Source organism: Ochotona princeps, chromosome 28 (assembly GCF_030435755.1).
Source record: "Ochotona princeps isolate mOchPri1 chromosome 28, mOchPri1.hap1, whole genome shotgun sequence".
NCBI classification, from domain to species: Eukaryota; Metazoa; Chordata; class Mammalia; order Lagomorpha; family Ochotonidae; genus Ochotona; species Ochotona princeps.
The window spans coordinates 4,968,189-4,978,122 of NC_080859.1; the positions used below are offsets into that span (position 1 = coordinate 4,968,189).

Genomic DNA, 9,934 nt, shown 5'->3' on the forward strand with positions numbered 1-9,934 from the left:
AAAATACAACATTACTACACCAGTATTCATCCTGAAAATTCACTGGTTGTAAAAGAGTCCATCCATTCAATGATCATACATGCTTATCCTATCAAATATTATTCAATTAAATATGATTATTAATTCTCATTTTCAGATTTTAAAAAGACTTTAAGAGTAAATTAAAAGTCAGCAAATTAGGTTCATATTAGATTGGCTATAAAATGTATTAGAGAGATAGAGGGAAAGAGAGAGAGAGAGAGAGATATGACGATGATGGTGAGGAGAGTTAGACCCAGATAGATAGTACATAGGCAAAAGGTGACGGGAGATTTCAGTTGAGTTAGTGCTACGATTGCTTGTTATCACTCCCTGTTCAGAACAGAAGACAGAATGCACTTATTTGCAAAGGTAGCTTTTTAGCTTTCAACTCCTAACCAGCATTTAAAGTTATGAGAAACTTAGAATTATGCCACATACACTTGTGAGAAGTTGATGACTACTACGTGCAGTTTTTAAATGTCACATTGTCATCTTACGATGATGTGTACTCTGAAACAACCATTGTAGCCTTGCTTCATTTTAAGACAACTGAGCAGAATCATCAATGCTCATGTTATGGGAATTTAGGTGCCTTCACAAAAGTTGAGGAAAACACCAAGAACTTCAGAGGCAAATGCAACAAAACATCATACAAGGTTGGGAAAACATGTGGTCCAAGTAGTTCGACACTGTTTCATGGAAATTTTGCTACTGATTCTTTATGAATTCTAATTAAATAAAGGAGCATCTTTATATAACAAAGGAATCCAGAACTGTCTTCTTTGGCTTCCATGAAGCTGTCATTGAAAGGTTACTGATATCTTTCTATTTTATTTCAAAGCTGGACTAGTGGAACTATTGTGCTTTCAGTAATACCACATTAAAAACCTCATAAAACTTGTTCTCCAGAGATAGGGAAGAGGCTAAGAACATAAAAAAAATAGTTAACACAAGTTGAAGAGCATGCTTCAAACTACTAAATTGTCCTTCAGTTACATTCTCAATGTCCCAAGTTTTTGATGTTTAGGAACAACTGAAATTAGAACTATCATAGACAACTAAAATATAAATTATTTGGAAATCTCTGCATTTCTACAGATCACAGGTATTTTTGATTAAATGTATTATTGGTTATTTGAGAATCTATGTACATGAATTTCTTATTTCTATTGCATCTGTTTTATGAGTTGTAATTGATACTTCTTTTCTCTTTGTATTTACCACCTTCAATTAAAAAAACTGATTGAAAACGCTCATTTTTATAGAAATATATTTTTAAGGTTTAATTCTTAATGTAAAAATACTATCGCTTCAGCTATTACTATGTTATAACCATTCCGATTATTTTTTTATTTTAAAAACATTCAACTATTTTTCAAGCCTGAGTTCTGAGTTACAGACAGGGAGTCAGAGAGAGAGCTTTTATCTGGTGGGTGACTCTGCAGACAACTGTACCAGCCAGTGCTGAACCAGGCAGGTTCTAATCCCAGCAGCGCCGCTTCCCACTCAGCTCCCTGCTCACAATCTAGGAAAGCAGAAAGGATGGCCCAAAGTCTTGGGACCCGAACCCCCCTGGGAGACCTGGAAGAGATTCCTGACTCCTGACTCAGCTCTGGTCATTGCAGCTGGTTGGGGAGTGAATCAGCAGACAGAAGATCTTCCTCTCTGTCTCTCTTCCTCTTTGTAGATCTGACTTTCCAAAAAATAAATAATAACAATCTTAAAAATAAAGAAAAGAAAACCTTTGCCTTGATTCAGTATTACATTGGCAAAACAGTGAGACTCAGTATCAAATTATACTGAGAATATTTCTGTAAACAGAGGTAAACATTCTTTTATCAATTGTTTGGGTTTCATCAGGTACTATTCATGTAGTAGTTGTCACAAAACAGTTTCTTTTTTTTTTCAGTATTTTTTCATAATGATTTTAAGTCTCCAAATAAGAAAGATACTTTCTTGGGAGTCTTCACTTCCAAGTTTTTTTCTGTTTAGCTAATGACAACGGAAATGCCTTTTTCTCTGCTTCTGTAGTGTATTGCAGAAAAGAGGAAGTAATGAATCTTGATATATTTGTAGAACTTTAAGTCATTGCAACTATTGATGTTCAAATATTTTATCTTTTGCACATGAAACCTTTCAGGTTGGAGCACAGCTTATTCTGACCTGACCTCCACAGTCTCTTACCCAGATTGCTTTCTGTGTGGCAAACTGTTTCAGGGTCTTGGAGTATGAATCCTGTTTCAGATTTGAAATCAATCATCTCCCCATCCAGAAAGAATCTTTTACCTTTGGTTGCTGTGACAGTTCATTTCCCATTGTTAGGAAAAATACCTGCAGCTGGGTACATTCTAAGGGAACAAATTTATTTAGCTCATAGATTTGGGCACTGAACCCTCATGATCAGGTAACTTCATCATTTCAGTTTCAGGTGAGGATCTCATGGTAGAGGCCAGCAGGGTAGGAGTGCAAGCAGCAGGAAGTGCAGGTGGTGGTGGGGAGTCAGGCTCACTCATTCTCTCCAGTGGGAGGTGATGGGTCTATGGAACTACTTTAGCATCTACTGATGGCAGCACCTCCTGCAAGCTTCCAGTAACCTTTAGTCTCAGCAAGGTCAGGCCACCTCCTTCCTGACCTTAACTCTTAGGCTCATCACCTTCCAATTTTGTCCCACTTGGAACAACATTCGCCACATAAAGCTTGGAGGGACACATCCTAGCCAAACCTCAGCAGTTGGGTTGCAGCCTGAGGATACAAGTACTCATTAGGAAGAATTTATCCTTGTTTCTAGGCTTCTCCTTGACTAGTTCCAGGAACTACTATTTTATATGACGGCATATTACTTTTTTCCCAAAAGATACAATAGATTCCTGTTTAAAAGTCCAAAATAGATTCAGCACTGGAATCTGAGCTGCTTTGGTTTGAATCTGTCATGTATACACTTGAACCTGTGAAGCTGTCGAGTAAATTTGCTCTGTAAGTGACTCTCAGTCCAAGAACCAATCTGGTACCCGTACCTAATGAAACAACACCACGGACACCAAAAGCCACTACATCCCAACTCTCAGAGGTACTTGTTAATACTCTTGATGCAGGCTAAACAGAAAGTGGTACTGTATCCTTCAGACCCAGAAAATGCACCAGAGCTGAGTAATAATCAAAGATGAACTTAGAAGAAAGAAGAAATCTTTCCCAGTGAAAAGAACTCCACAGCACAGGGGCAATCAATGACTTAATAGTTACAAACATGTCAAAATAGGGACAAAATAATCAAGAGAAATCAGAGAAATTGATGCTTCCCAAACCAAAATATTTAATCCATTCTTTTACTTTTAAGAAATACATTTATGAAATGATGGAAATGAATTAAATTAAAACAAAATAATCATTTCTTCAAACTGAGATGTGAGGGAATAGAGGTGAACAATTCAATAAACTCAGGAAATTCATTCCTCTGCATAAGCTTCAAAATTGCATGCATCAGAAGGAAGAATTTGTGAACTGGAAGACAATCTTTTGAAATCAGATTGTATAGGAAAAATTAAATGAGAATAACAGAAGAATCGCTAAAAAACGTAAATTTCACCAACAGGGAATCAAACATTGACATTATTGGAAGCCAAATGGGAAAAGGGCTGCAGGGAGAGGCAAAGGTTAATTAAGAAAATAACATCCAAAAATTTACAAATGTCAGGGATAGGAATTGGAATCTAGATGCCCCAAGTGAATCAAACCAAAAGATATTCTTCACAAGGGACATCACAATCAAAATATCAGAAGTGAAAGACAAACAGAGATTTTAAAACAGCAAAAGAGATGTGTCAGGTCACGTATAGGGAAATAAAGATTGGACTTATAGGAATTTCAACTAAACAAGTCTTGCAGGTAAACAATCAAAAACATGTCTTCACATCTACAAAAATAATGCAAGTATTATATATGATATAATCATCCTTGAAAAGTGAATAACAACAGCTTTCAAAGACAAGCAAAAAACTGAGGGAATCTCACACTCAAAGGGTGCTCACCAGGGGAACAATGGTGCAGAATCAAACAGAAAAACTTCACACTGCTGCATCTCTTAACTCAATTTAATTAGTTATTAACCCCTCCCCCAAAATTAAAAGGCTCCACAAAGTATATTTTCCTAATATTGGAACATAGAAAAATCACAAAGACAAAAACACCATCTTGTGCAAACTCTTAAGAATTTTATGAACAGTAAAACTTGAACTGCATTTCACAAAAGTGGATACCAAATCAGCAAGTGGTGTATTAAAGATGTTTAACTTCTCAAGTCAGCGGGAGAACTAGAAATAAAGCCAACATATTATTGTGCTGCACGTTTACAACAATGCAAACAATGAAAAGACAATGCAAATATTCCTGAAAGGACACTGAGCCTCTGGAATACAGGCAACATCATGTATAAAACATCACAACCTCTAGGGGAAAGATTGTTGTCAGTATGTATTAGCGTTGAATATATACATGCCTCACGCCTTAATCACTCCATGACTCGCTGTATATCCAACTGGAATGTACATGAATATCACCACAAGAAATATCAGTGGCTGCAACGGCAAAGCAAAGCCCAACCACCGCATACTAACTGACCCGTTGTCACGCACTGCCTGTGGTGTATTCACATGAAGCAGAGTACACATCGAAACTGGAGCACTGTCCACTCACCTGCCCCTGCCACACATCCTCAAACCTGGGGGAACCTCCGGAACAAATACGGGAGCAGAAACAAATATAGTAACAGAAGAGATTTTCGCACTAGGCATCAGCTCCACAAACAGGCAAAGTCCTCTTGTTAGGAGTATCAAGGGGGGGGTTTGGGGTGGTTGGTAACTCACAGGATGAAGGAGGCTTCTGAAGCCTCAGTATGCATGTTTTATGTGAGTGCTGCATAAAACACAGCACTTATTTGGCAGAAGTCCATAAAAATACCTAAGGTGTTCTGCAAGTAGTTCATACACCATGAAATACTTCAAAGGCATAACTGTTTCCACTTATCAGATTTCTTTGCAAAATCGTTGTTTTCTGCCTCTCTGTCTATGTCTCCCTCCCTCTCAGTTTGATATGTCTACTAATAAGTCGTGCTGTTGGCATTTTACAGTTATATCTCAGAATGTCTACACTGCCTGAGATGCTGGCCTGCCATAGAAGTACCAGTCTTGGTCCTAGGTTCTACACTTTTAACATAGCTCCATGCTAAAGTGCCTGAGACAGCCACACACACACACACACACACACACACACACACAAATTATGATGTGTACACACATATACACAGATGGGGAAATATGTTTCATGCCAAAAAATACCAACAGTTCGAAAAATACCAACAGTTCCATATAAATATTTTTCAATGAAAATAATTTCCCTCATAAACAATTTCTGATTTTATAGCTGATCACTCAGTGCATAATTCTTGTACTTTTATAGTATAAGTGTATAAATCCTTAATAACTTTTCTTCTCTGGTTATAAAATTGTGAACATTAAAACTTGCATAAAGCAGGCCATAAGAATGTTTTATTATTTTGAATATATTTCTGGGGTTGAAGAAATTAAAAAATCAAGGTCAATGTAGTTATCTTTGCTTTTAATACCCAGGGACATTAAATTTATTTGTTTGAGAGTAGATTCATTTTAAAGATTGATTTTTTTTATCTCTAAAATTTAATCATTAAGCTTCACTAAATCAAATACACACAGCTTTCTAGTAATCAATCAAATTTACCCCTTAAATCATGATAAAATGTTGTAGATAAGTATGAGTGTATATACATGTGTGAGTGAGTATGGACACAATTGCAATTAAGATAAAACATCCTCAGTGCTTTAATCAATAATTAGATATACTTAAAAAGTGTGATTTGTTTTGAACTTTATCCATGTTTAATTTTAATATATGTGTTATACCATATGCTATCTGGATTGCTAATTAATTTTTGTTTGCAGCCTTGATAATACTTTCTTTTTATGTTTAGTAGTATTAGTCTAGTTAAAATACAGCATTCTTTAAGCCCGGTGCAGTAGCCTACTGGCTAAAATCCTGGCCTTGCACACAATGGTATCCAATATTTGCATGGGTTAGTGTCCTAACACTTTGGAAAAGGCAGGCCGGCTTTTCCGAGGGGTTGGGAGCAGGGATTGGTGGAGCAAAGCCTAAGCATTCAACACAATATATTTCTCTGTCTCTCCCTGTGTCTCTCTGCCTTTTGAGTAAATTATAGAAAATACCTATAGAAGGTTTTAGGAAAAGTTTTTAAGATGGAAGTTTTCTAACAGCACAAAATTAGAACTAGCGATGGACATTAAGTAGTCACCACGAAACTTCACGAATGTCCAAGTCGATAGTTGCATATACTTAGTGTATACTTCATAAATCACAAACGTGAGGCAAATGGAATGGGAGACACTCATGGTCAGAGGCTGCTTTCCGAGTCTGAAGTCATAGCTGGTATGTTCATATTCTTGAGGTGTTAATTGTATTAATACTAAAAATAGAAAAACTATCATGCTGAATGGTTTATCATCTAATAGCATTAGGAATTTTATTTTGGTATATGTCTGTTTCTGGTACAGGGATAAATTGAAGAAGTTTTTCAACTTGATAATTCATTCTCCGAAAAGTTCAAGTAATACCAACGACAGCACATTTTACAAGCTTTTCTAACAAGAGTTACACCAATTTCGCTAAGTTCCAATTATAAGTAGTAGTAATCAAAACATCTGATTATGTAAGGCAGCACAAACCGAAACACTCAGTGTGAGCAAATAACAGTTACACTCATTGCCACCATACCTTCGAATGAAGTATCTGACTACAAATGAAACACAAAAACACAAGGCAAAGACTGGATGTTGTAAAGGAAAGGATCATTGTGTTGTCATGGGAGACACATGAAAGACAGGTAGATGCAGAATCAGATTGTAAGGGCAGACAAAGACTGGCCAAGTGAAAGATCACACCTTCATAATGTCTACCATGGTCACACATCACTCCCAGCAAGGACGCCCATGTTCACTTTCCCCGTCTCTCATCACTTAAACAAAACAGACTTATCAACGACGAATTATTTTGCTTACTTTATGAAGAGAGGCTTGTTGCAACGGTTTGTTTTCTTCTGTTATGGTCAGCCCCTATCTGATAATTCATCCAAAAAGCTACTCAATCTACTCCCTGCTCTTTCTTTCACTATTCTACCTTCAGGAATCTTTCGTTTTGTTTCGTTTTGTATTGCATCTAATAGCTTGACTCCTTCAAGAGCAGTATTCTTAAAATTCTCTTCTATTGCTACTTCTCTTTGTCTGGACACTGTGCTACAAAGCCTTAGCAATTAAAGTTCAACTTGAAGGATAAATCAATTTTAAGAGACTCAATACCTGATGATGCTGGGTTCTCTCACATAGGAACTGTGCTATGTTTCCATGTAAATAAGTCTTCTTATCAGTCAATGTTTTAGGATAAGGGAAATACACATTATTTTCAGAAATGCTCAACCTTTTTACAATATGAGTGAGCAACATTTTGGAAAATAACTCATCATGAAACTCTTCAGTAAGATCTACTCCTAAGAGCACTACATTTGGGTATTACTTGACATGTCTGATTTTTTATTGGTATTATTTATATAATCACTTAATTTTGAAGAAATTGGTGTGCATTATACATGTTGGTAAGCTTATTTCAATATCTAGGAAGAGTTTTGGTAGGATTTCAAGACCAGAAATTCTTGCAAAATATTGAATGAAAATGGTGAGACAGGCACTGTCATTGTGGTGCAGCACGTTAAGATGCCAAGAGTCTTCACTGCTCCATTTCCAATCTAGCTCCTCGCTAATGTACCCAAAAAAACTGGACAATTTCTGAAGCACTTGGGGCCCTGCCACCCACTTGGGAGATCAGCATGGAGGGCTAGCTCTTGGTTTTAACCTGGCCTATCTCTGCCCATTGCATTCACTTTGGGAAAGTGAGCCAGCACACCAAAGAATGATCTCCCATATCTCTCCTTTCTTTCCTCTCTCTCCCTTGCATGCACACCTGTGCTCTGCCTTTCTAGCAAATAAAGTAAACCTTTAAAAAATAAGTTTGGTGAGAGAGAGAATCTTGGTTCATCTCCACCCTTACAGTGTTTCACCACGGTGCATGAGCCTGCCTGTGATATTTTTTGTAGGTGTTCTTTAACAAGTTGAATAAAGACCTAATCTATCCTTACCTGGCTAACAGTCTCTGGATTGAATGGGTAGTTAATTTTGCCAAATGCTTTGTCCACATCTATTAAAATGATCATAGATTTTTACAGTCTGATAACATAACAGACTATATCAGCAATTTTATGTGTAAGGACAATTTTTATAGCTGGGATGGTTCCAAATTAGTCAAAATGAATTATCATTTTCATATACTGCTGTGAATGAATTAGGAAAATTTTCTTAAAATTTTTTTTTACATATAATAGCATAAGGGACACCATCTACAGTTTTCTTTCTGGTTTCTATTTTTATGTTTTATATATTTGAGAAGCAGAAAGGCATAGATAAAGAAAAAGTCAGACATGCACAGAGTTCTTATCCACTGGTTCACTCCAGAGATGCCCAAGAGTTCTACACTCAATCCAGGCATCCCATGTGGGCAGCAGAGACTCAACCACGTGACCCCTACCTGCTGCCTCCCAGGGTAAATAGGAAGTTGGGATTGGGAGTGGAGTTTGGACGTGAACCCATGCATTCTGATAAGGGATGTGGATGTTTTATCACTATACTAATTGCCCTCTTCCAGTATTCTTTTTCTTAACCTACCTTCCTCTGGTTTTTATTCGAGTATATTGATTCTTAATCAGCATTCATAAAGGATTAACTTCTATTCACATTTCTTAGCATTTTGTGAGTTTAAGATTACTTCTTTGCTTAAGACTGGGTAGAAATTCATAGAGAAAAGATGTGAGATTTCAGTGTTTGGGGTGTCAGATAATCTGAAGCAGTGATTCAAATTTTTTATTACTGAGAAGGCTACTTGAATTAGCTCTAAATTTTAATGGAAACGTGGTTGCTTTTTTTTGTCCTTTAAATAAATCTATTAATTTTATCTTTGTTGTAGCATTTATTGTTAGGAAGCTTTCCACAATATCAATTAGTTATTCTTTAAGTGGCTCTTAAATGTGTAGTGAAATAATTTACTCTTGATACTGGTAATTTGTTTTTTTCTCTATTTCTCATCTGTGTTGCCAAATATTTACCATTTTTTGACATTCTAGTAAAGCAGATTTTACTTTGATTTTTTTTCTACTTTGATTTTTTCCCTCATTTTTTCTCTGATGTTTACTACTTCCTTTTTCTATTGTCTTTGAGGTGTGTTTTTTCCTACTCTTTGAAACAGGAGTGCTCGCCTCCGCAGCACATATACTAAACATTGGAACAATACAGAGAAGGTTAGCATGGCCCCTGTGCAACGACGAAGCAGGCAGTTGAGGATCTGGTTTCAATACTATATTGCTTTTCTGTGAGAACAGTAAGTGCTATGTATTTCTCTCTAACACAGCTTTAGTGTTATCCCACACATTCGATATTAACTGCTCTTTTTTTAAAAAATAATATGTTATGTCTTTTCTATTGTAGATTGTGCTGCTGTAAATATAGGATTACGGATCCCTTTCTCATACGCAGGCTTCATTTCTTTTGGATATACTCCTAGAAGTGGGATAGCTGGGTCACATGGTAGATTAATTTCAGTTCTCTTAACATTCTCTGTATTGACTTCCATAGTGGTTGTACTTGTCTATACTTCCACAAAAAGAGGAGAAAATAAAGAAATTGTGTACAGCTACCTCATGGACTGCTAATCAACCATTAAAAAGAATGAAATCCCACCATTTGCAACAAAATGGTCCCAACTGGAAAAC

At 36.5% G+C, this 9,934-nt stretch overlaps 1 non-coding gene across 1 annotated transcript; it reads left to right on the forward strand.

Moving 5' to 3' along the window:
• The first annotated feature begins 9,413 nt into the window (after positions 1-9,413).
• LOC118760371 (U6 spliceosomal RNA) lies at positions 9,414-9,521 on the forward strand. The gene has a single exon (XR_004996746.2). It is a non-coding gene; the product is annotated as a U6 spliceosomal RNA (small nuclear RNA).
• Positions 9,522-9,934: the final 413 nt, after the last annotated feature.